We start from the raw sequence: 24,044 nt of genomic DNA on the forward strand, positions 1-24,044 counted from the left end.
TGCTGCATTTTGTTTTCCGCGGGAACCTATTTAATTTTATACGGGGCGGGAAAGAATTTGGGGAAATAATGCGCAGCTCGCTCGCAGCAGCGCACCGCGCCCGGCCGCGCAGAGCCGGCGCGGCGGGCACCCGCCCGCCGAGGCTCTTCGGCGCTGCCGGCAGCCCGGGCGCGGCGCGGCGCGGCGCGGCCGCCCGGCAAGGCCGGAGGGTGCCGGCGGCGCTCCCCGGCCCGGCAGCCCGCCCCTCGCACGGGTACCGCAGCACCCCCCAGCCCGGCCCTTCCGCCGCACCCCGGCAATTTTCGGAGTTGGGCGGGAGCCGGGTGCCGAGTGACCTGATTACAGCTTAAACATCTGCTTTTAAAGCCATTTCTCCGTGGTGTACAAAGGCGCTCCTGCTTATTTTTCTCCCTGACTCCTCAGCAACCTCTCGGCTCAAAGTAGTAGCTGTAACTTTTCGCATACTGAGATGTTACCTACCTACCTACCTATCTAGGACCGCTTTCTTTTTACGCCTTTATCCTTCCCTTTTAAACTCAAAGGCGTTTCACACACGAGATGCGAAACACCCGGAGAAGTTAGACAGATGAGCAGCTTTGAACGTTTAGCCGGCTACCCACTGCAGTACTTTGATTTTCCTAACTTTATCCACCACATCTCTGACTTTGTAATGACAGATGCACGACTTTGTTATCTTAAACGTTCCCAAAGAAAATCCCTGTATTCCTATGTCCTGAAATAACTGGAAATACCTCCTAATCGTGGAAACGTTACTGCAGATGTAACCAACGGGCATTGCGAGGGAGCCATCTATAATCAGTCCAGCAGTTTTCTCTCACATGCCCGTGTTTTACTCCTGTGTTTTTCTTTCCTTTTGTACTTTGCTAGGCTCGACCCGAGAGACAAGGTGCCTGGGTATATAAACTGATTCGACAGTGCTGAGGTCAGCATGTGGGAATTACAGCAGGTACCACACACACAGAGCCAGCATCACACAGCACCGTTATACAGCAAGTGCAATAGAAAACCACAAATGTTTCAAGCCTTTTTAAGTCAACAGTCAATGTGTTGACTTAAAATAATATTGAGCGTACTGAAAGGAAGAGGAAAAAAAAAGTATTTTATAATGGCAATGATGTGTCTTCATCCCCAGAAAAGTTGTAATAAAAGTAACTACTTTTAAACAGAGGTTTGCAAAAGTATTTTAAAGATACAACAACTAAACCAATGGATTTAAATGAATACTCTCTATTGACTTGGTGGATGGCTCTGAAGTGGTGGCATTTCATTTCAAAAAGTAGGAGCCACAGAGACCTAGAGAGAGTGTTCTGTGCAACTAAGTGCACAGACAACACAGGTAGAACTGGAATCATCATGACCTTGTCTTTCAAATAAAATATCCTACAAAGAGTTTAGCCCTTACAAGACAGCACTCGAAGTGTAAAAATGTGAATTGCACAAAATTAATTGTTACAAAACGCCTATAGCTAGGCACACAGGAACAATCAAACCTGAACATACACCACATGCTGTAATTGTTGTTGCATATTATACAAAATAGCATTTTGGCTAAACTACAAGCTAATCTTGTAGACTCAGGGTTTTACTTACAATTTTTTTCTTTTGGCTTATAGTACGAACAAAATATTTAAAGTTATGTTTTGCAATTGCAATTTTTAAGCACTGTATTTTGCACTACTACATCCATTTGCAATACCTTTGCTAAATCTTTTAATCTAGTACAATTTTGAACTTTCTACTGCCCTCAAATACACTGAGTTAAGATACAGCTTTATTATAAATAGAAAGATAACATTATGTTATCTAGTGTAAAGCCTACTGGATAGACAACAGAAGTTAACTACTTATTGATACACATTTGAAGTTCAGAGCAAGTTATTTTGCCACTCTTAACTTGGACATCACTGAAGTAGCATTACTAGGCTTACCAAAATTTAATTAAATTTCAGCCTTCCGAGATTAAGCAAATTTGAAAAGTGTGCAGGCACATCTGAGTTAGAGCTTTGTAGGAAACTATCTTTCAAATGTCAACTATTAAATGTTACTAAACTCTCTAAAATTACACGGAAGCCATTCCTTACTCATTTGGATTTTTTGGATTTCTAGTAAATTCACTATGTCAGTACAGAAAGAACAAAAGGGTATGCGTTCCTCATCGACTTAGGGATATTTTTTTTTTCAGATGGGACTATAAGTAAATCTTTTTGGACGGTAGGTGATACTGAGAGAAAAGAGCAGGACGTCCTCTGGCGAGAGACATGCCGGCTCCTGTACTAATCTACCAGTAACTCCGAAAGACGACACACATTCAAGACATTGTCACGCTCTTTGCAAACTCCCTAAACTGTTCTTAACCTGTCCTTCCGTACTTGAACGGTAACTCGGGTTTTGCCAGGCTTTTCGGCATTTTCTGGCTCCAGGACTCCACTCTTCAGGATATTCGCAGGTCTGAAAAAAACAGATCTCAAGATCTGTGCATTGACAACGGTCCTGGATCTACAGCTCATGGAGGACGAAATTGTCTCTAACCACCCATTTTCCTTCGGGGTAAGAGTAAAGATGCGCTTTAATGCAGCTAGGTAGGGATTGCCTCTACGTAACGGAAACAACTAGCAGCATTGCCCTGTGTCAAGATACTTCATAATCACAGCTCTAATTAAAAAAAAAAAAAAAAAAAAAAGAAAAAAAAAGTCCTCATTTCGACTCAGTCTTGCTGGTTGGTCATCACATGGAAACAACTGTCCCCATCAGTTCGCGCGGCCAGCTCCGCGGCTCCTGCTCCTGTGCAAGCCCCGCGAAGGGACGAGTTCGCAGCCGCTCCAGCTGCCGCTCTCGAGCTGTCGGCGGAGCCGCCCCGCTCCCTCCCCGGCTGCCCGGGCGGGATGGCTGAGCCCGGGCAGCCCCCGCGCCGCGCCGGGCGCGGACCGGAGCGGGGCCGGGTCAGAAGGTGACGGATCCTCCGTGACCACGCTCTGCCCTTAGCCCCGGAGAGAACCGCGCCCGTCCTCTGTGGCAACGGGGAAACTTTGGGAAGAAGGGGCCGACCGTGCAGCCCCGGCGTCAGGGGAAGCCCCGGTGCGCGGGGGCGCAAGTGCCGGGCTGGAGCGGCCGCGGACACGCGAGCTGCGCCGGGCTCGCTCCGCGGGAAGGGCTGCGCCGAGTCGCCCGTCTCACCGCCAGCAGCAGATCGAGAGGCACTTTTTCCCCGAGTATCGAGTTGCGGTAAAATTGTAAAACAAATATTCTAATCTGATCACTGACAAAGCCATAAAATTAAATAGCTGTCTGCAGAGGGAAATATGTCTTAATTACCTTAATTAAAGCAAGATAGGGCCTTACACACGTTCATTTTGAAGCCACTAAATGTACTGATTATCATACAAATCAACCTTTAAATGGGGGTCATGCTTTTCCACTACATTAGTTTGTGTTCCACTGCATAAAACAAAGCTATATGGGACGCTGACCTCTGGTGAAAATGATGCACTTCAGCTGCACAAAACTGCTGACCCTCTTCATTGGGTCCTCAGGAAAGAACCTGAAGGAGTTTGCATACGATTTGGAATACAAAAATGCCTTTCATATAGTGTTAATACTGCATTAGGAACTACTGCCTGAGCTAAACTTATGGCCCTAAACCGAAGCACATAATCATTTTAATCACCTTGTATTCATAAGTAGGAGCCATCACAAAGCACCGTTATTGTCATCATTGTATGAGTTAGTACACAAGGCCATGAAAAATGTAAGATTTGTGTTTGCTGGTATAACACTTTCCCAGTAACTACAGCTGGGGGTAACTATCCATATTTTTCTTTAACAGAAGGAATGCAGAATATTTATAGCAATTCAGAAGTCAACATACAGACCTTATATGTACATACGGAAGTTTATATAATTAGGACCCATTCAGAATTTATGATATTTACAAGAAGAAAGAGGCCTTATTTTACCTAAACTTCATAGTCATAATAAACATTTTTGTTTTCCCTTCTAGCTTTCTAGCTAAAAGATGTAGTTTAAAAAATGACAAGAAACTCCACCAGAAAATTGTTCAGATTTAGGAAATGTACAGAAAAGGTGATTTAAAGAAAAGCACACTGCATGAGGAAAAAAATAAACCAAAAGTGCTTTTCTGTTGTCTGGTTCTTTCCTTTTCTTCTTCTCCTGTGGCATGTACGCCTTCTAGCAGAAGACATCACTAACAAATGCAGTCTGAGAAAAATACCTCTCTAACCAAAAGCTCTAATAACAATCTTTTATTTTATTGTGATAATTTGGATGTTAATTGCTCTGATGTGCCAATAACAAGATTTTATTAAAATACTACTAGTTAAAAAAAAAAAAAATCTTAAGCTGTTAGTAGTAAAATATGTTGTATTCAGGATGACTGCTTTCATTCCTGGAAGACAAGAGTTCAGGCAGTGGAGTGGTAACAATCTGTGTTTGTTCCTGTCTGCTCAGGAGAACTGTTTCTAATTGATCTGGCATGGAATTTAGCTGGAAATGTGTATGTTGCAACCTAAGCACAGTCCCTGTATGCTTTGTAAAGTGATCACCATATGGGCCTTATTTGAAACATTTGAAGGTTTTAGCTATTAATCTTGTTTAAATTGTGCTGTAAATTCAACTCTCTGAGCTGAAAAATATATCTGTGTGTATATCAATATACAAATCTATGTGTATCTATATGAATACAGACATACATACACACACATATATGCATAAACACACATCTACATCTACAGCTATACATACAAACTGACCATTTTAGGTATCATGAACATGTGTCAGTTATTTGCATATTATTACTTATTAATAAAGGCACTAGTTACATATCTAGAAAATCTGTTGTGTGGAAATATTGTTCTGATACAGACGTGGTGATGTTACAGTCATTTTCTGTAGATGCCTTTTAATATTTGGCAATATTTATGCATTAATTTTTTTGTGGAAAAAATATACTCAGTTCTATTTCCACACATCAGAATATTTTTAACCACCACTCTGATATCCGAGATTTAATTAGGAAAGCCCAGATAAATAAGAGGAAAACTGAAGTTCTTTCACAGAAAACTCTTAGGAGACAATGGGTAACTGTGATTCTTTCAATTGCAGGGCCAATCATCATATTTTAACCCTCAAAAATCTTAACAGTGATTTCTTCTTATGAATGTAAAATGAAAGGCTAGGCTTCGTTGCAGGTAACAGTACTAAGTTATGAATGCTGATGGCCTTCTTGTACAGCCTTAAATTACATTGAAAAATATACAGTTTCTTTAATTAAAAAAGCTGCACTGAACTAATCCCTCTAGCTGAAAAAAGAAAAGTTTTAAGCAATCTCTTTCTGCTCTGGGAGAGAAAAGCAGACAATACCATAACAGATCAGAAACATAAGCTATAGTGTGCAGCCAGGAGCACAGCAGGGAACTGAATACTGCTCCGACTGTGTCATTTTTTAATCCCCCATCCCAGTTTTCCCCGTCTGACCTCATGCTGAGATGAAGTTATCACAGAAGACAGCTTTACTCTTACCAATGAATCCAACCCTGGATCTGTATTATCCTCAGCAGATCAAAACACCGCTTTCATCAAATAGCATTATCTGCATAAAAGGCATGCAATTGCCTGATAATTTCACCCAAACTATGCTATTCATTTAAAGGACAAGAAGAGAAATGTAATTCATTCCATTTTTTTCCCCCTGGAAAAGCTAACTTATACTTCACTCATGGGAACTTTGCTTTTTTTAACATGAGATCTCAAGAAGAGGTCCATTAAAAGTTTCCCTCTGGTTTACAATTAATTGTTAGAGTACTCCTGTGCCATGTGAGTGACACAAGCGTAGTTATGCAGAAAACGGGCAGGGAAAATTCACAAAGCTTGCTGTAGCCATGATACTGATTCCATTAGCCATGGTCCTGCTAACCCTAATAATCAAATCATATATGGCATAATTGTAGCAGCCTACAAATAAATAGTATAGCTGAAGGTGTTTACAGGACTTTGCTACAAATGGAAATTCAAAGTCTAATTATTTTGCCCTAGCTCAGAAAGGCTGCACCACAAGATCCTGAAATATCTTCACTAATGTATGTGTTGTTTATAAAAAACATGTACATATATTAAAAACTCATGCTGGTGCCTTGTCTTCCAGAAAGGAAAGCACACAATACTATGGCTCATTGGTTTTATTGATATACACAAAACATTAAAGTCATGATGGAGGTGGGGCAGATCACTCCAAGTGAGTGCTGTTACAACATCTATTGTATTTGGACTATTACATGCACTCTGCTTGTGAAAATATTTTTGGTATTTGTCTGCTTATAAAGAGCTCATGCATATTTCTTCCACAAGAAAAAGAAACCCTCAAACCTAAAAATAATATGTTCTTTTAAATTTTGTTTTTGTTTTCTAATACTTGTTTGAAAGAGTAAAGATACTTTTGTGTTGGAGTCTTGTGTTTTATAGGTTGTTGGGAAGAGGTTTTCTTGTTTCTTGAATAGCAGTGTTTATGTTCAGCACCAGAAATAAACACTGATTTGTATCTGGCAGAGGGAATTCTCCCTTTCTCTTTCTAATAGTACAAAGGCCTTGGAATGTCATGGGACTGCAAATACTAAACTGAGTACTTGTTGTGGCCTAAATATTGCCTACTCCATACAATGCCAGCTACTTTTCTTTGGGACCACTGGACAGGTACTGTCCTCTATTGAGAGGATATTTTTTTCCCCCCAGCATGGCTTTGATACTTTTTAAAACAGGAGTTCTTTGAAGTGGCTCAGAGGTTTGGAATCACAGGAGTTGCCTCAGAAGAGCTGGATTATTGAGCCTTACACAGGCACATCACACATTTACCATGGGGCTACAACCTCTCTATGTACACACAGACCCTATGGAACTTTATACTATAAAAAAATACCAGTTAAGTTCACAACTTGCTGGGTCTTTTCAGCTTCAAGACAGAAAGAACTGTTCCCCCTCCCCTTGATTTCACAAAACTTTTGGATGTTTCAGTGCTTCTTTATAAAATTAAAAATATAAACATATATATTCACTTTCCCTGCCAAGTGTTATCTTACTTTTTAATGGAAACACTTTCCTGTCATAACTTATGGAGGAATCTGGTGCAGGAACTATGTATCTGAAAGCTTGTGCCCTTTTTCCAACTGTATGAGCTAATCAGAGAAAATACTTGTGGCTTTCTTTTTTTACATAATCACTTCTCATATATTCTCAGAACATCTAACTTCAAATGGTGTATTATTAATATTGTTATTATTATTACTATTATTGTTAAGGATTAACATATTCAAGTACACTTGGGTTTGGATGTGTGTTCATCAGCATTATTTCCTATCTGAACATTGTTTGTAGATCTTATTAATGGAATGGAATGTTACTTCTGACTGAAAGATTTTTTTTTAAATTATTTGTGTGGTTAAAATGATTTGTTATCCTAGCCATGCAAAACAAGATTCTTGTGGGAAAGAAAAGAGAATGGGCTGAAAATGCTGACTTCCAGTGATGACATGGTATTATGCTACATATGTTGGTATAATCACCTGTAGTGTGGCTGTTAGCAACTATGGGGTCTTCCATTTGTGAAAAGCAGGGCAATCTGATGATGAAGGAACTTAGGAAAAGGAGGAGTGCTAGTCAGAAAGCAAGATGCAAGCTGCCCTACCCCCAGGCTTTATGGCTCCTACTTAGCTACAACTCTGTGGAGCAAGGGCACAGATAAAGGGTAGGTCAGCTCTAGAACCACACCTCTGCCCAGGTACCATGTGTGAAGATGGTAGAGTATGGTAACTCCTAATTTTCTAGGTAGAGATCTTGTTTCAGTCCTTCCCTCTGTTGCCAGACCAGTGATACTAGGACAGCTATAACCAAGAGTTCTGTTAATATGGCATGTTAACTGCACCACAGCCTACCAGCCTTACCTTTTAAAAAGCCACAAGAAATACAGTGCAGAAAGCAAGTCCTGTCAAGAGAGATTTCCATTTAGGAAAACCAAGGAAGTGACACAGAAAAGCATTGGCAAATACACACTACAATCAAAACTTTGGCACAGATGCTAATATTGATGCCCTTGTACCAACTTTGCTAGACCAGAGCCCAATTTTTAAAAATTTACTGTATATCAGGATGCACAGATTATCCTCATTCTGGATTTCCAAATATGTTTTGTTCAGTTGTGTTTATTCTTATGGCTTGAGAGAAGTTCACAACATATTAAAAATATAGTTTTGTTTTGCTTGCTTGTTTTAAAAACTGAAATAAATGGAATTGAATATATAGAGTTCTTAAAATGCTAGAAACTAAATATGGAAACTACAAATGCCTTCAGTAATACAAAAATTAAACAAAAATTCAAAAATTAAACAAACATCATCTACAATATAGTTCTGATCTCAAACAGCAGTTCAGAACAGAATATACTTCAGCCACTTAAAGTGATGTAAATCTGGGTTCCACGATATTAATCTCAGATTCAGAACATGAATTCCATACGCACAAATATCACAGTTTGAGTGGGTCTCTGTAGTCTTTTACATATTTCACCTCAGCATTAGAGAACCACCAACAGTTGATACAGTTTTTAGACTGATACAAATTTTGACTTCTGTAGTCCCTCCCATCATATGCTTTCAACCTTCTGTTTCCTTTCAGTTGTCTGTTAAGCACAACCTATATTAGTTGAGGTGATGCTGAAACATCCACAGCTTCTGGATGTATAAGTTCTTTATTTTGGAAGAAATGTATGTATGTATGATATGAGTTCCCCTTTTTCCAGAATTTAAATATAGAAGAATTAAGTAGAATTGAGGATGACAACAGAAAACACACATGAAGTTTTCTCTAGCTGACTTTTCCCCCCTTGCACAGCCCCCAAAATATCCTAGGCTAGCTCAGAGGTAAGCAGGCTGTGGGGGGAGGAATATTAGGAGATGGCAAAGACTTCCAAAAGAGGCTCTTACCCCAGATATGTTGGTTCAGCTCTCTTTATTCTGTGATGTCCATGTGGAGAGCGGGGCAAAAGAGGACGAACAGGAAATGTCAGGGGTCTATATAGACTTTGGACAGGGTGGGCTTCCCTGGCTCTCCACCAACCCCATTGGGGCAGGAAGGAGGGGTCCAGGGTTATCTTGATCAGAGTCACAGGGTCCCGGGGAAGGGAGCACAGAATGCCCATGAGCTCACTGTAACATCTAGCTTCATATTTTCACCTCTCAGCTCCTATCATAGCAGTGCAATATTTGTGCTGCTGATTTCATGGCAGTCTAATTGCACAGAGCATGTCTGATTCTACATTACTTCTCCTGAATTATATTGGATCAAGATCACATCCACAACAGTGCATTTATCAAATCATCCAATAGAAAACAAAATGGCAGGATGTTTTAAAAGCCAAAATTGTCATTAGACCACTGAACACCTATGATGTGTTGATGATTTCACAGCAAGTCCCTGAATTGAGACAAAAGGGTTGAATCTTAGCAAACCTAAATCCCAGTTCAGCACTAATGCCAATTCTAATATTTACCAACTCAGTGAAAAGCTGTACCACCATTCTCTGAACAGGACTTTCACAAAGGCAAAGTGGAAAAGGAAATAGTTCTAAATAGGTTCATTTCACAACATAAATCTTCTTGGAACCTTTCTAAAGCACACAGCTATAGTTCCTCTTTCTTAAATATTCAGTACTTGTAGAAAACTAGTAAAACCCTTTGCATATGCACATTATAAAAATCCAGCTTTTCTCTTCTTACACCAGTCATAAAGAAATGGAAAATGATAAAGAAGCAGCAGAAGAAATCTATAGCTCATATGCTGGCAAAACTAGAGCTCTGCACTTATATTTTTCCACTATAAAATAAATAGTTTTCAAAATAATCTCAGAACAATAAACATGTAGTATTTGTCAGAAATTATTACATAATGGAAATTTTAAAAAGTAGATTAAAACACTGATTGATTCAGTTTTTATGTGGCTTATGACTATCTCAAGTATAGCTGCAAAAGATGTATTTGTACAGCCTGCCACTTTGGCCATTTCAGGTACTGTGGCAACAGCACTTTCTTCCTCTGGCAGCCTCTTCTCTAGTACCAAACTTAAGCTACTCATCTTCATTTTAAGAATCCTCCAATTGCCCTTTTCCATCCTGCCAGTCACCGCTTTCTTCCTGACAAGAGCTCAACACCCATGTCAACCTGGCATATGATACCAGTAGCTGTTGCCAACTCCTAAAATTTGAAATGCATCTTTCTGCTTTTTTTTTCTTTTTTTTTTTTCCCCATGGTTCCTCTCATACTTGGGAGAAATTGTTCTTAGAGATTTTCTTTCCCAGTTCAAAAAGCTTGGATGGTATTTGTGACTGTGCTGACCAGTACTCCTTGTGCTGCTGTGCTGCCATTAGCTGCACTGCCTTGTTGCTTTTGTTTAATGCTTAGATAGTAAAGTTCCCTGGAAGCAGGAAAAGTCTTTTTCCATTTATGCTACATCTAATGCAGCATGTCTGAGAGCTCTTACAGTCTGAGTGCTCATTGAAGCCATGGCAATACAAATAAGAAGCAACACTGCCAATAATCAAATTCACACACCACTTCCTTTGGTAATTTGATAATAGCGTCCATGTCTCTGCTGATAATATTCCTCATTTTTTCTGCTTTCTATATGTGTAAGGACTACTTTGGCTTCAGGAAGTGCATCTGGGATGTGTTAATCCTCATGTAAATTCCAAGCTATTTTGACACATATACTTAATACGCCCTAAAATAAGATATGATATGCAAAGAGCAATGAGATTTCTATATCCATCAATAATCAACCAATTACACGAATAATCAAGGCTGCCTATGTAACTGTAACTCTGTATCCTGCTTTTAGATATAAGAATACTCTAATGATCAAATACTTGGCTTTTGTAGAGGCCATTCTTATTTAGAGGAAAGGTAGTTAATCGCTATTTAGTTTTATCCCCTGCAATCAATAGATTTTGCCAGATCTTCCTTACTACATGCCACTAGAATTATGCACTGAATATAAAGGGGTTGGACTCTGATGATCCTTGTGGGTCCCTTCCAACTCAGGGCATTCTATAAATCTATGGAAACATTATCAGCTCTGTCACAGGCAGTTCTGTGCTACTGTGGACATGATATTTTAGTATTTTACATAGAAAAGAAACATACGGGGTCCAGAATTCAAATTCTATAATTGTTTGAATAGCATAGAAATTTTGTGTGCCTAATTTGAAATGCACAAGTAGGCCTGAGACAGAAAGCAGTGTGCTGCACGACATTGGCAATGCTTCTAGAAAATACCTAGCCCAGTAGAACCATCTGGGAACAGTGGGCTTGAGCTACTCACCCCTAACCATGCAAAAAGTTTTAGCAGATGCAAACTGATCACTGTTTTCTTCAGGTGACATGTTATGTTCCCTAACCAGGAAATCACCTTTTGCCTTGCAATACATCACAAACATACAGTAATACTTTTCAACTTAAGGAGAAGAGATGCTAAGGAAAACCCATTTGGCACATGATGCTTCATTTCTGTAGCAGAATCACTCTGTGCATGAGACAATTGTTTAATTAAATCATGTAACACCACCACAGAAATAATATTTCACAGGCACCCACAGTTTGCTGTTTGTTACTTGTAGAATATAGTTTTGCGAATTTTAAAATTAATTTATTTTATGCTTATAACTTATGAGCAAAAAACCATCAAAATGAAAAACTTATTCGATGGATAAACATTAGTTCTCACAGCAAGAAATTTTAGCCTTTGGTCAACAAATCTTTATCAACAAAGAAATTTATATTATGGTAGACTAATGAAAAGAACCATCTCTCTATTCTCTTTATATTCAGTCTCAGCTATCAGTTTCTTTTAAATGCTTAGCTTGGGAATATGTTACAATAAAATAAATACCAAATTTCAGTTTGAAATACCATTCTTAGGGAAAAAAAAGGGAAAAAAATCTGAAAGTAAAATGCTAAACCAAAGTTAAACAGTCAAATTGAAGGGTGACTTTTCATTTTTGACTTCGGGGAAAAAAAAGTTTGCTAATGCAAACTGATTCACACTCTCTTTCCTTGGTAACTTTAAACCTCTCCATTATTCTGTGTCAATTCTACTTGAAACAGTACTCTTCTCTCTTTATTTTTTCTGTTTGGACATCAGACTAAATCAGTGATCACTCATTCAGCTTCCCCGAGGACATTCACTGTGTCTCCCCAGGTACATCTCCTCCAGTTCACACATATCAGACACAATCCACCTCACTTAAGCTCTGGACTTTTTTCCACAGCTTTGTCCACCTCAAATTCCTCTTAATGCTCTCTCTTACCTGCAACACTTTCTCTTCAGTCTCACACTTTAATTGACCACAGGAGATGTGTGGGCATTGGCTCACTAAAATGTGACTGCTGGCACCGACAGACAGACTAGAGTTGAAAAAGAAATCTCTTTTTATTTTAAATTCCACTGCTCATCATCAAGTGTTCTTTCAGAAACTAGACAGAATGTCTGAGATGACTTTTTTTTTTCAATTTTTAAATAAGAAATACTTAGTTCAGACAGTATCTTCAGAAACCTCACCTTCCAAAGAAGACATTTCCTTCCCAGCAGGGGACATTATCCAGTCCTTAGCTCCACTGTACCTCTTCACTGCTGCTGGTTGTCAGCTGGTAAGGTTTGCATTAAAAGAAGTTTCTACAGTGTACCAGTATCAGTAAAGCGATTCAATTTAACCTTGGCTCTTTGAGTAGCCCTTGTGGCATCATTTTAACCCATTTAATTCAAAATAATCAGTAAACGAGTGGAAGATTTTCTTGGACATTTTAGTTTTCACTTAACTACACAGAAGTGACTTAAAATATTTATCTTCTTCACTAACTCTGAATGCTGCAAAATGGGAAGAGGTGGCTAGCAGAAAGTAGGCTTAATTTTAAAATTTAATTCTCAAGAAAAGGAAAAGAAACATTTTAGGAAAACAGTAAAATTTTTGAAATGTTATATTCAAAGTCATTTGGTTTTAAACCTTTTAAGGCTGTTTTCTCATTCAGCTGTGCCAAACATTTAGTACTGAGCTGATAGATTTGAGACCGCTTAGTTTGGTGCATCTTACACATTTTCTAAAAGATGCTTTGCAACTTACATCACCAAAGAATAAAGTAAGTTATTCTTTTGAATATTTTATGTATAATCTCTCACCATTCTGACATAAACTTTCAGTAGAATATATTGTATATTATATGAGATACACTACTCCTAGCTATTTCTACAAGTGATAGAAAATTAAAAATAAAATAATATATATTCTATATCATTATGAAAATATCTAGAGGCAGACCTGAATGAACAAGAGGAAAAATATCAGCAGCGCTTACAATCCTGAAAACAATATATCTACCCACACATTCAAAATTCTATACCCTTCTCTCTGCTTTTTATTCTCCTGATTCTCCTTCCTAGTTTTGTTTGTTCAGATTGCTGCTTCACCGTGTGCTTGTCAAGGAAGAGAAATGGAAGTTTTATTATGGGGCTTTCTTTGATTATCTGTGCTGACTTGTGAGTCTGAGCACAATCATTGATGAAATTAGAGGAAACGTTCCTGTCATAACCAACACGCTGGCTGATTTTCACACTATACTGAATGCTCCTTAAATCTGGCCTCCTCCCACTTATGTCTGAATTTTCACATTATTTGTGCTGTAGCATATAGTAAAACAAATAGATATCAGAAAACCTAGCACAAATCTTAATATTTAATATTTGTTACAAAAAAACCCCTAAAAAACAAAAAACCCAAACTAAACCCTTCCTAACCAGGAAAAGAAATCTAGAATAAATAAATGAATGAACAAATTCAGCTTAAGAGAAAACTAATATAAGTTACCTGAGAATTTCAAACACTTAGGTTAGAATAAAATAGCATGGCTTTACTAATTAGACTTTGTACCAGTTACTAGTTAATTCACTTGTACTAGCAGCAGCATTAATACTTAATAAAAACCTATCTAAAGGTTATGCTGTGGAAAGAACCAGTTTTTAGTTTTACCTTGCCATGGGTCCATTAACTATTTTTCCTACTTCAAAACATTTTTCCTAAGTTTATGGGAAGGAATTAGTCACCTTTCTTTGTTGCCATTATATAGAAATGTCAGTTACAGCTGCATGTCTTTCCATCAATGCATTAATAACTCATGCTTGTGTATTTTTACAGTATATATTACCATTTTATAATGAAATGTTAAATATTTTACTGGTATTTGTATTTTACTGTGATTTGTACTGAGTACTGAGCACTTGAAGTGTTTCTATTCACTAGACTATTTTATTTAAATTAATTTTTAAAATCACCCATTGCTTAAAAACAGTATTGCTATTTTGTATAATTCTTGTCTTCCTTTCATTACTGTGACCAACATTTAGTCTGTTATAGTCTAACATCATGGATAGTGTAGGATTTTAACCTACCTTTCATTTTATAAATTAAAGACAGGTTCCAGACCTCTCTTGTCTGGAAATCACCTCCATTCTACCTGTATCATCAGTTGGTGAACTTCTCCCTTACAGAATAACCACTTTGAATAATCCATAGTATTATTGCATTCAGTTCTCCAGTGCACTCTGCTGCTTACCTGGATATCTTAAATTCAACCTACTATCCATTATTACAACTGAAAGAAAAAAAAGAAAGAAAAATCATACACACAACAAAGTCTTACTAAATCACTTCTCTTAACATGTGTGAATTTTTAAAATCTGAAATTAGTTGCTAACTGAAATTATACTATTGTACTTCACACTACACAGAACATAGGATGCTTGCTTCCATGCTCATAGCTGAAATATGGAGGGTGCCTCCTTGGCTTCTCTTACTGCCAGCACAGCCACTCTCACCCATCAGGCAGGTTTTCAGCACTTAGAAACCTAAAAGGCTAGAAGCCACACAAACATAGATTTCAAATGCCATGCTTTAGTATTAACAAAACTCAAGATCTACTTACAATTTCCCCACTCTGATTGTTCAACATAATTGTCATTACATATGAGTTTTGTTTAATGTTTGCATTTCTTACAACTTGGGTAATGAAAAATAATAAAAAGTTACCCTTGCACATTCTTTGTAGCAAACATTAGGATTCCATCAATAAAACACGTGATTGAGAACAAGAGTATTTAGTGGTCCAAAAAACCCAATGACAATATTTTTGTTAATTTTTCCATACACTTGCCTATTGTGAAATCATCTTCTAAAAATACTATCAGCATTTGTCCTAATATAATTTTTTAAACCCTGCATAAATCAATCTTAATGTTAAAAATGATCAAATTTATTCTAAGACTTTCATTAGACAATATGTGCTTATATTTTGTACAAATGTACAGTTTCTTCTCACTGTCAGCATCCTCTGCCCACAGTGGCATTTCCCACAGAGAAGACCAATTAATGCCCACTGTCATTTCAGTTATTGTATTGTACAACTACTTAATCATGTTCCAGCCCAGAGATTCTCTATAATTTCTTCTCACCCTCCCCTTCCATGGTAGTTAACTCTGATGAAATTCTCATTTAGTACTGAAAAGAAGACTTAAGAAATTGTAGCCTAAATCCAGTACTCTCAGTATAGGATCTCACACAACACTCATCACTACATTGTCTAATCCAGTTCTGGGTCAAATGCTGCCAGGTTTTTATTTTACTTTATTTTAAAAGATTATAGATTTTGTTGACCAAATACAATCACAAATTCATCCAATACTATTCTTAAAGGCAAAAGTCTATGTAATAGTATAGATGTGATTTTGAAGATGTGCTTATATTTCATAGGACAAGCAGAGACAATACTTTAAAAACAGATGCCCCCAAAATCAAGAGACACTGTTCATTCACATCTATGATTTAAAGTGAGATCCTATCATCTGACTTCAGAAGCCAAAAGACTTGGAAGTTACCAAGGTGGATGTTTGGGTAATTGTGGTGCAGGTTATAGAAATTCCAGAGATTTACACCAAAGCATGGACACAGGATGTACAGTCAGATTGGTGTGAAAAAAAAATGCATTGGCTTTCTGTTGTTGAGACTGATAACAAGCCTTTCTTTTGACACTTCTTGTAAAATATCTTCCAGAGAACTTCCTCAGATAACATATTTTAACAATTCAATATAAAGCTATAAAGACATGGTTTTTGAAACATTCACATTGAGATAAAATCCATTAGTGTTTTTTTCTTTCCCCCTGGGCAAATGGTCCTGTATACTGCTGTTACTTTGATCAGGTGCTGACTACAAGATACGAAACATTATTGTTGGTTTCAGATTAACTAACCTGGAACAGACTACCAACTGTTAAATCCTGACATGCAACTAAAACAGCACTATCTGTGTTAAAAACCTACTTTATAGATGTAATAATAAAGATTTATAACAGAAATAATAATGTAAAAAAATTATCAAGTAAGAAAAACTGTAGGTCGTATCTCAAAAACAAGTTATTCATTGATCATGTCCACTTTTTGAAAGATCCAGTTTTGTAATTTCTGAGTTCTGAAATAACACTTTATTTATATTTCCCCCACTCTTTGTAGCTTGATTTGAAAGTTTTCTAGTGATAGATATTGAGAAAAAAACTCCTCAGTCAGGAAACCCGTCAGAAGCAGCAGGAAAAAAGATGGTACTTTTGTGGGATCATTGTACCTGAAAAGAATGGATTGGTATCCAATGATGACATAGCTAAGGGATTCTCTGCATATCCTAACTTCCAAAAGTTCATTTTTATTATCACAAAACTTCATAGTGTAGCTGGATTTTTTGTACTTTACTTCCACTCAAGGACTAGAAAGAAATGGGCACAATGTCCCAGCACTGTTAGCTATTTCAGAAGGGATGAGCTGCCTTCTGTGATTGCTGCCTCTGTAAAAGCTACAGAAGTTGTTCACACAATTAGATTAAAACAGATGAATTATGAGTAGATGCATGTAAAATAGGACATGAAGTTAGAGAAAACCACCCTAAATAACTGGCCTTACATAACACAGAAAATCTGAGAGGCAGAGCCAAAATCTGGAGTCACTGCTCCCTACCAACCACATGGCAACTGCACATACTACCACTCCAAAGGCAAAATCAAAATACCTTAAGACAAATAATGACTGCCATTGTGATGGACTTATCAAATCAAAAATGGTCATAAGTTCCTTATCACCTAAACCTCTGCAATTAGAGGTCACTAATATACTCCATGTATATTTTGGGAGTTATTCTTAGCGTTTTTTTTTTATAATCTACAACCTAAAAAAATATCATGTCAGTATGAAGCAGTTCTGGAAGTTGCAAGTGACTTTAAATACATAGTTAACAAATTAACAAAAATAATATAATAACTCTTGTGAGCTTTATTTCTTTTTAACCCTTTGATTATTCTTTTTGTTTCATAATCCAAGTATAAAAAAGTAAAATAAATTGATCAATAATATGGCTTTCTGCAGAAGAATACATATATGAAAAAATGCATTTATGTGATACTTCTGCAATAAGCTTGCAAGTCCATAGGAATGCACAAAATGGGATTTTGCCCATTTCCCAAAGGCTTAGCAGGTAATGTGCAGCAGTGAGGTTTCCTGTTAGGCACATTTAATTGTATATATAAATACCCTGTAAGAATGAATTTGTCAAAAGAAATCCCCCTACATTTCACGACACACTGTCCTTTCATTGCACTTCTTTGTACATCCACTAATTCACAGATTCAGTAATTTGTGATTGTGCTTCCAGTTATTAGTGAGCAATAGTCCAGTTGAACAGTGTAATTACTTACATCTCTGTCACTTCTGAAGTAATGCTTACTGCTTTAGACATAGCTAAATTTTTTGTTTTCTAGCAGTTGGATTTATAGTAACCTCTGTCATCAAAGGATGGAGATACCCATACCTACATAATCTATAATTAATATTTCTTCAACAATTATTTGCAAAATTGATGCAGAATTTCTGCCCAGATTTCTACAGCTATGTAATGAATATAATTATTAATTTTCCTAATATACAAAAAAAGGTCTTGGAATATAGGTCAAACCAAAGAGCCTCACTATTTAGGAGAACACATCCCCCCTTCCCCCCCCCCAAACCCCATGATGATATTATAGTTTTATTTCCTATAGTGGTCTTTTCTTTATGTTTTATTTAAAATGTTAATGGATTGTATCTGCAATTCAGATAATTTATCCTTAAATCACTGTTCTCCAGAATAATGCACTGTGAGCACTGTAATACACAGGCAAGTCCTCTTAAAGAACATGCATCAATTTTCTTCCCTTATGAAGCACACTGCAAATGCCCTCTAACAGGGCACAGCAGCATTACATAAATCATCTTATATGAAAAATTAACATGACATCAAATATTTATAAATATTAATGTGTATGTTAATATAACCAAAGCTGTAACAAACAATCATAACCTTGCCAAGTTTCTTAGGACAGGCGCCGCTGATAATGATATCCATTATCTCTGGGGGAATGCACAATTATGAAAGTATACATTGGATGCTATATTGTTATCTGCTTTTAAGTTCATCCATTAAACACTCCACCTCACACTGGATGTTAACCCTCCCCTTAGCTCTTTGTCAGGTACTATTTTTGCTGTGTGTTTACACATCCATGTGAATGAAAGATGAACAACTCTTAAATGTATACCATTTCCCTACTTCATTAACACATGCATCTAATTTAATATCACAAATTCCTTTGCTCTGTGGTAATTATAATGTCTGATATGCACCTAGCTACCTATCTGTCTCTTCATTTATCCCTCTGTCCTGTACACAGCATAGCTCTCACAGGAATTTTCAAACTCTTTTTGGTCCATCTTTTACCATCTTGCATTTATGCTATTATGATTAAAGGTCTGACAGTATTTCCAGTATAAATTTTAATTTTTCTGGCTTAAAAATCATTCCATAAAAATTAGATTCACACCTAAACATATAAAAAAGTAGAATACATTTCTTTATAATCAAATTTGATCAGTTGCTAGGAATTTCAAGAGCTTTTTATTATAATTTCTTACCTAGCATTATAGTGACAGGAAATAAAATTTTGAGCCAATACCACAAAATTAATCCTTTTCTCCAAGAGACAAGACTGAAGGTTTTGCAGCTGTGCTTAGCACATGTGAAAAAGAGATGATTTCCCAGAAAAATTCTTTCAAGTTTTAAGATCCACACCCAAGGCTGTGATGCTGATTACCATTTACAATGAAGTCTTCACTTAAACTGAACAATGAGTTGTGCCTCTTTTATGATAGATAGATTCAAATACATATGAAGACTTCTTCTCATTACTTACTTTTCAAAGATCACAATAAATATAGATTGAGTAAAACCAGTCACTGACACATTCGCTATATATATGTGAGTATCCTTTATCAGACCAGAAAAACAAAATCAAAAGGATCATCTTAACATAATAACATTTTCTTATGATTACTACCAGCACTATTATCAAGTGTGAATATAAAGCCCATTTTAGAATTCTTTGTGAAAACAGGCTTAACAGCTAGACTATTACTATATTTATTTCACTGAGCAGCCAACCATGATACAGAGTGGGCAAAAGACTCACTCAAACTGGGCACAAAAGGTGTCTAGCTCAGCCAGGCAGCACCTGGAAGCACAGACTGCAGTGAAACCATGTCCAGAGCTGCTCTGTCACACAAACCCTGTGTCCTCCCAGAGTGGTTACTTTTAAAGGCTCATCTAAGAAATGCATATAATTTATGCATGATAGTTGAATATCAGTCTAATGATTGAGTTTAGATTAGCAATATTTCTAAAATCTGGGAACATATGGGTTTAAGTCATTCACCCAGGAGAGCCAGCAGCTCCTAAGGTGGGAAGTGAAAGGTGCATTCTTTTTAAGAACTGCCTGGGTTTGGCAGTTCTTAAAGTAGTTCAGTAGCAGTTTCACATTGGTCACTCTGAAGTGAAATAAAAGCATGAAAAGAAAAGAAAAGACTTTTTTCTTTTTGGGGAGGAAGCAAAAAAAAAAAAAAATACAGAGGTTTTAAAAACATGGCCTGGGAAATGATTATTTTCAATTCCCTTTTTTATTGGATTGCCCACTTCGAAACAGGAAAACCAATCCTTTCGATTACATTTGAAAGCAGGCAAACGCGAAACCTGAGCGTGAATTTAGAAAAAAAAATACAAAGGACAAACTTTTTTTTTTTTTTCTTCAGAGGATTTGTACCTTTAAATTTGTTTACCAGTTCCTAAATGACAGAGTAGTAATTATCCTAAACTAATCCTAGAAGATTTAGGTTAGTTTCTCTCTCTCTCCTTTCCCACTTCTCCCATTTATTTACTTATTTTTTAAGGGAATGGAGGTGCAGTATAAGTTCAGGATTTAAAGATTTTGATTCAGTTACAGATCCCTGGTAAATTAGGGGTTTTCTCCCTGAATTTCATGGAAAAATGGGATTGCTATCAGTTTTGCCAATATAAAAGCTTGTTTACTTTTTGTTTATAGGAATACCTCACAATTCAGGACATTTGAAGTTTTTATTAACCATTAAAATTTAAGGCATAATTATGTAAAGATAAACAAACTTTAAAAAAAAGATCATTATTCATACACCTGATGTTTTTTAAGAGTGTAGATAAGAAAAGTAATGCAATGCACATATCAGATTAATTGCATTATAGTAATCAACATCCTTTTAGCATATTGTGAATAAAAGTATTTTTTAAATAAAAAAGAAGGTTAAAAATATCAGTCATTATTCTATGTATCAAATGCAAATCATTGCATAAATCAAAGCATACAGCAGCACAGACACCAAAAGCATCTTATTGTTTTCATCTTTGTCTCCTGCTAATATTTGAGTTTGCCAGATGTATTTCCCTTTCTGATATTACTACTTTTTTGTTATAACCATGCAGTCATATATTTATAATTCTTTCTTTTTGTAAAATGGGTGCCATTAGTGTATCTGTAAGTTAAATGCAAAAATTTAAAATTTCAGAGCTGGTGTTATCTCTCGGGATAAGAAAACAACTTTCACAGATTGTGAAATACACCCTGATTGAGGTTAGAAACCAGCACTGTAGTTTCCTATCACATAAAATCATCAGTACAGTTTTTCTTAAAAATTAACTTCTGTAGTTCCTACCCTTTCCTTCAGAAAACTGAAAATGGAGAGTCAAAACTCTTTGGTGATTTACATACAGCAACATCTGATCCCTACAATAAAACAAGAGAACTTGGACTTGGTAGCTCCCACATGTTCCCTAGTTTTGTGAAAGGCTAACATCTAGTTGAAATTATTTGCTCTGTATCATAACAAAACCAAAAATTGCATTATTTTCTTTCTTTTAATCAAGTCTCATTTAATGCCAGAATCCTACATAGTAATTTCCAAGTGAAGAAATACCATATTCCTGCACTCTAGATACATGTTCATTAATGCAGATATTTTACATAAAGGAAGTCTACTTTTACATAATATATACCTCCTATATCCTTGTATTAATATTAACCGTGTGTAAATAGAAATGCTTTATCCAATTTTACTGCTAATATTCCAAGTTGTTAAGTAAAAAGACTGATTGGAAAAGTATAATTTTAAAGAATAGAGAGATTAATTAAAAATTGAAAATTTACTTTTTAAAAAAGTTAATTTCTTACTGATCCAGTCATGATTTTTAAATTTCTTATCAATTTCCCTCTGAACAAAACTGTTATATTTTAAAAATATCCTGTATAATATTTGTACATTTTTTAAAAAGAAAAGCTACAAAAGTGATAACTAAAGATACACACATTTTCTGATCCCTCTGCAATCTCTTTTCATTATAGTATTGGGAAAAACTGAAGCAATTTTTCATGCAAGTGTGCACCATGAAAAAAATATTGGAAGTTCCTTCTGAATGAAGAAGACCTCTATTAGTCTTTAAAGATCCTTCAGAAAATGCCACTGAATCTATGGGCTTAAAAAAAGAAAATAATTCTAGAATAATATCCTTTTCTAATGTGGACACAGTGGTACCTGCATGACTAATTTAGGTATGACAAGAAAACAGGTTATTTGAAGCATGAGGAGAAATATGGATTTCATTTAAATGAGTGGAGAAACAGCTGGTCTTGTGCCATAGTGGACTGTATTCAAAAATCAGCTAAAACTGGGCTCAGGAGTGAATTGAGGATCTAAGGCTGACAAAAACGAAGCACGTTACCAAGGTGACATACTTCAGCTTGGTGGCACAGCTGTACTGTTACTGAAATATCCTAATTCCAACAACCTGTGGTGTGCTGCTGCTCAAAAGACAACCACTAGTGACAGACACTAAGTTGATGTAATTGCTAACAAAAACAACACAATGGGCAGAAAAGGATGTGTGTTTTGCACAGTAAGGAATTAGGATAGTGATTTAAAAAATTATGAAATATAATAACATTTTTCATGCCATCCTCATATTATGAACAAGCTAATATTGTACTTCTATATAATTACACTCCTAATTGTAAAATAATACTTATTATTTTACAGTTAGTACTTAGTGCCAAGGAACCAGCTTCAAGAGGGAGAGTGTTTTCAGAGAGGCACAAAGGCCTTAGCCATAGGGATTCCCCAAAGAAAGGGAGATCAGCCGTTTTTCAGCTGTTAGGCAGAAGATTTATTCCTGAAGAGCTGGGAGGCTGGACATAGGCAATGGGAGATTTCAATTCCAAACAAGAGAGCCAAGGGCTGTACTCCAGCTGATTAACATATATGATCCCAATCCGACTTTCTTGCTTACAACGTTATTAAATTTTATCTATTGCATTCCATTAACACGAGAACTTTGTTAACCATAAATATACGGTTAAGTAGAGGTTCTAGGTTTGTATACTCAAGGAAATAGCAATCAGAAAAATGAGATGAGATAGAATTCACATATGTTTCTTCCTTGACTTCCAGTTTCTCTCCTTAAGTATTTACTTAAAATATTTCAGGCCTCAGACTTACTAAGGCAATATCTAGTATCATTGAGAACATGACAATGGTGGGGTAAGCATACATTACAAGTAATTTTGTGAATGAGGATCTTTCTCAAGGCATCCATAATGAATCTTTTCAACCAAATTCCTGCCTAGATGGGATCAAATGATTTCATGATAATTTTTTTGTTGAAAAGCCAGCATTTAGCAGAAACAGAGAGAAATATTGAGAAATTCTTTTGAGGTAGTATTCATTAAGTTAACATGGTCTTAATTTAAAATGGCTTAAAATTAACGAAGTGAGGTATTTTGTTTTATTTATTGTGTTTATTATGTTGTTTGATTTATTTGTGGTTTGAGTTATCTATTTACCCACACAACGTGACTAAAATTTTTCAGCAGATTGGAATGGAATGAAAAGGATACAGAATACCCAAATTTATCTATGTCTTAGTTCATCAATGTTAATGATATTTCACTTACTTTATTTAGATCTGAATTTGTCTTTTGTAGTTTAAATTCATTTAAGCACTTGAAGATATATAAAAAGTATTTTCACTTGAAAAGTATTTAGCACAGCTGTTGCTGACTCAATGCAGGGAAGGGCACTGCCCATCCTCCTGCAGCAGAGATGGTTCTTCAGGAAGTGAATTATCCTGCTGGGATGATGAGTTTCTGAACAGCAGTCTTCATCAGCCAGCCAAAGCAGCTAGCTAGAGTCCAGATAGGAAAGTAAACAGAAGTATTGGGGAAAAAAAAAAAAAAAAAAAGAGGGGAAACCTAGATTGGATCTAAAAAGCAGTATTAATAATGCATAAGAGGGAAAATATGCACAGGGAAATTTCTTCAGAGCCTAGCTATATTGCCTAGTGACAGACCCATTGTTACAAATCCTGCAGGATTTCCCATTTCCCCCCTGGTCCAAAAAGGTCATAGCTTAAATTTTCACTGCAATCTGAAGTAGGACTATGTCCATATTTCCCCACATCAGCCAACAACAGCAACTCTGGAAACATGGAGGG

At 36.5% G+C, this 24,044-nt stretch overlaps 1 protein-coding gene across 31 annotated transcripts in view; it reads right to left on the reverse strand.

Annotated features, from left to right (window-relative positions):
• The window catches only part of TENM3 (teneurin transmembrane protein 3), a 1,286,597-nt gene that overhangs the window by 408,343 nt on the left and 854,210 nt on the right, over positions 1-24,044 (reverse strand). The window lies entirely within an intron of this gene.

This window comes from Lonchura striata, chromosome 4, assembly GCF_050655825.1.
Source record: "Lonchura striata isolate lonStrDom1 chromosome 4, ASM5065582v1, whole genome shotgun sequence".
NCBI lineage: Eukaryota > Metazoa > Chordata > Aves > Passeriformes > Estrildidae > Lonchura > Lonchura striata.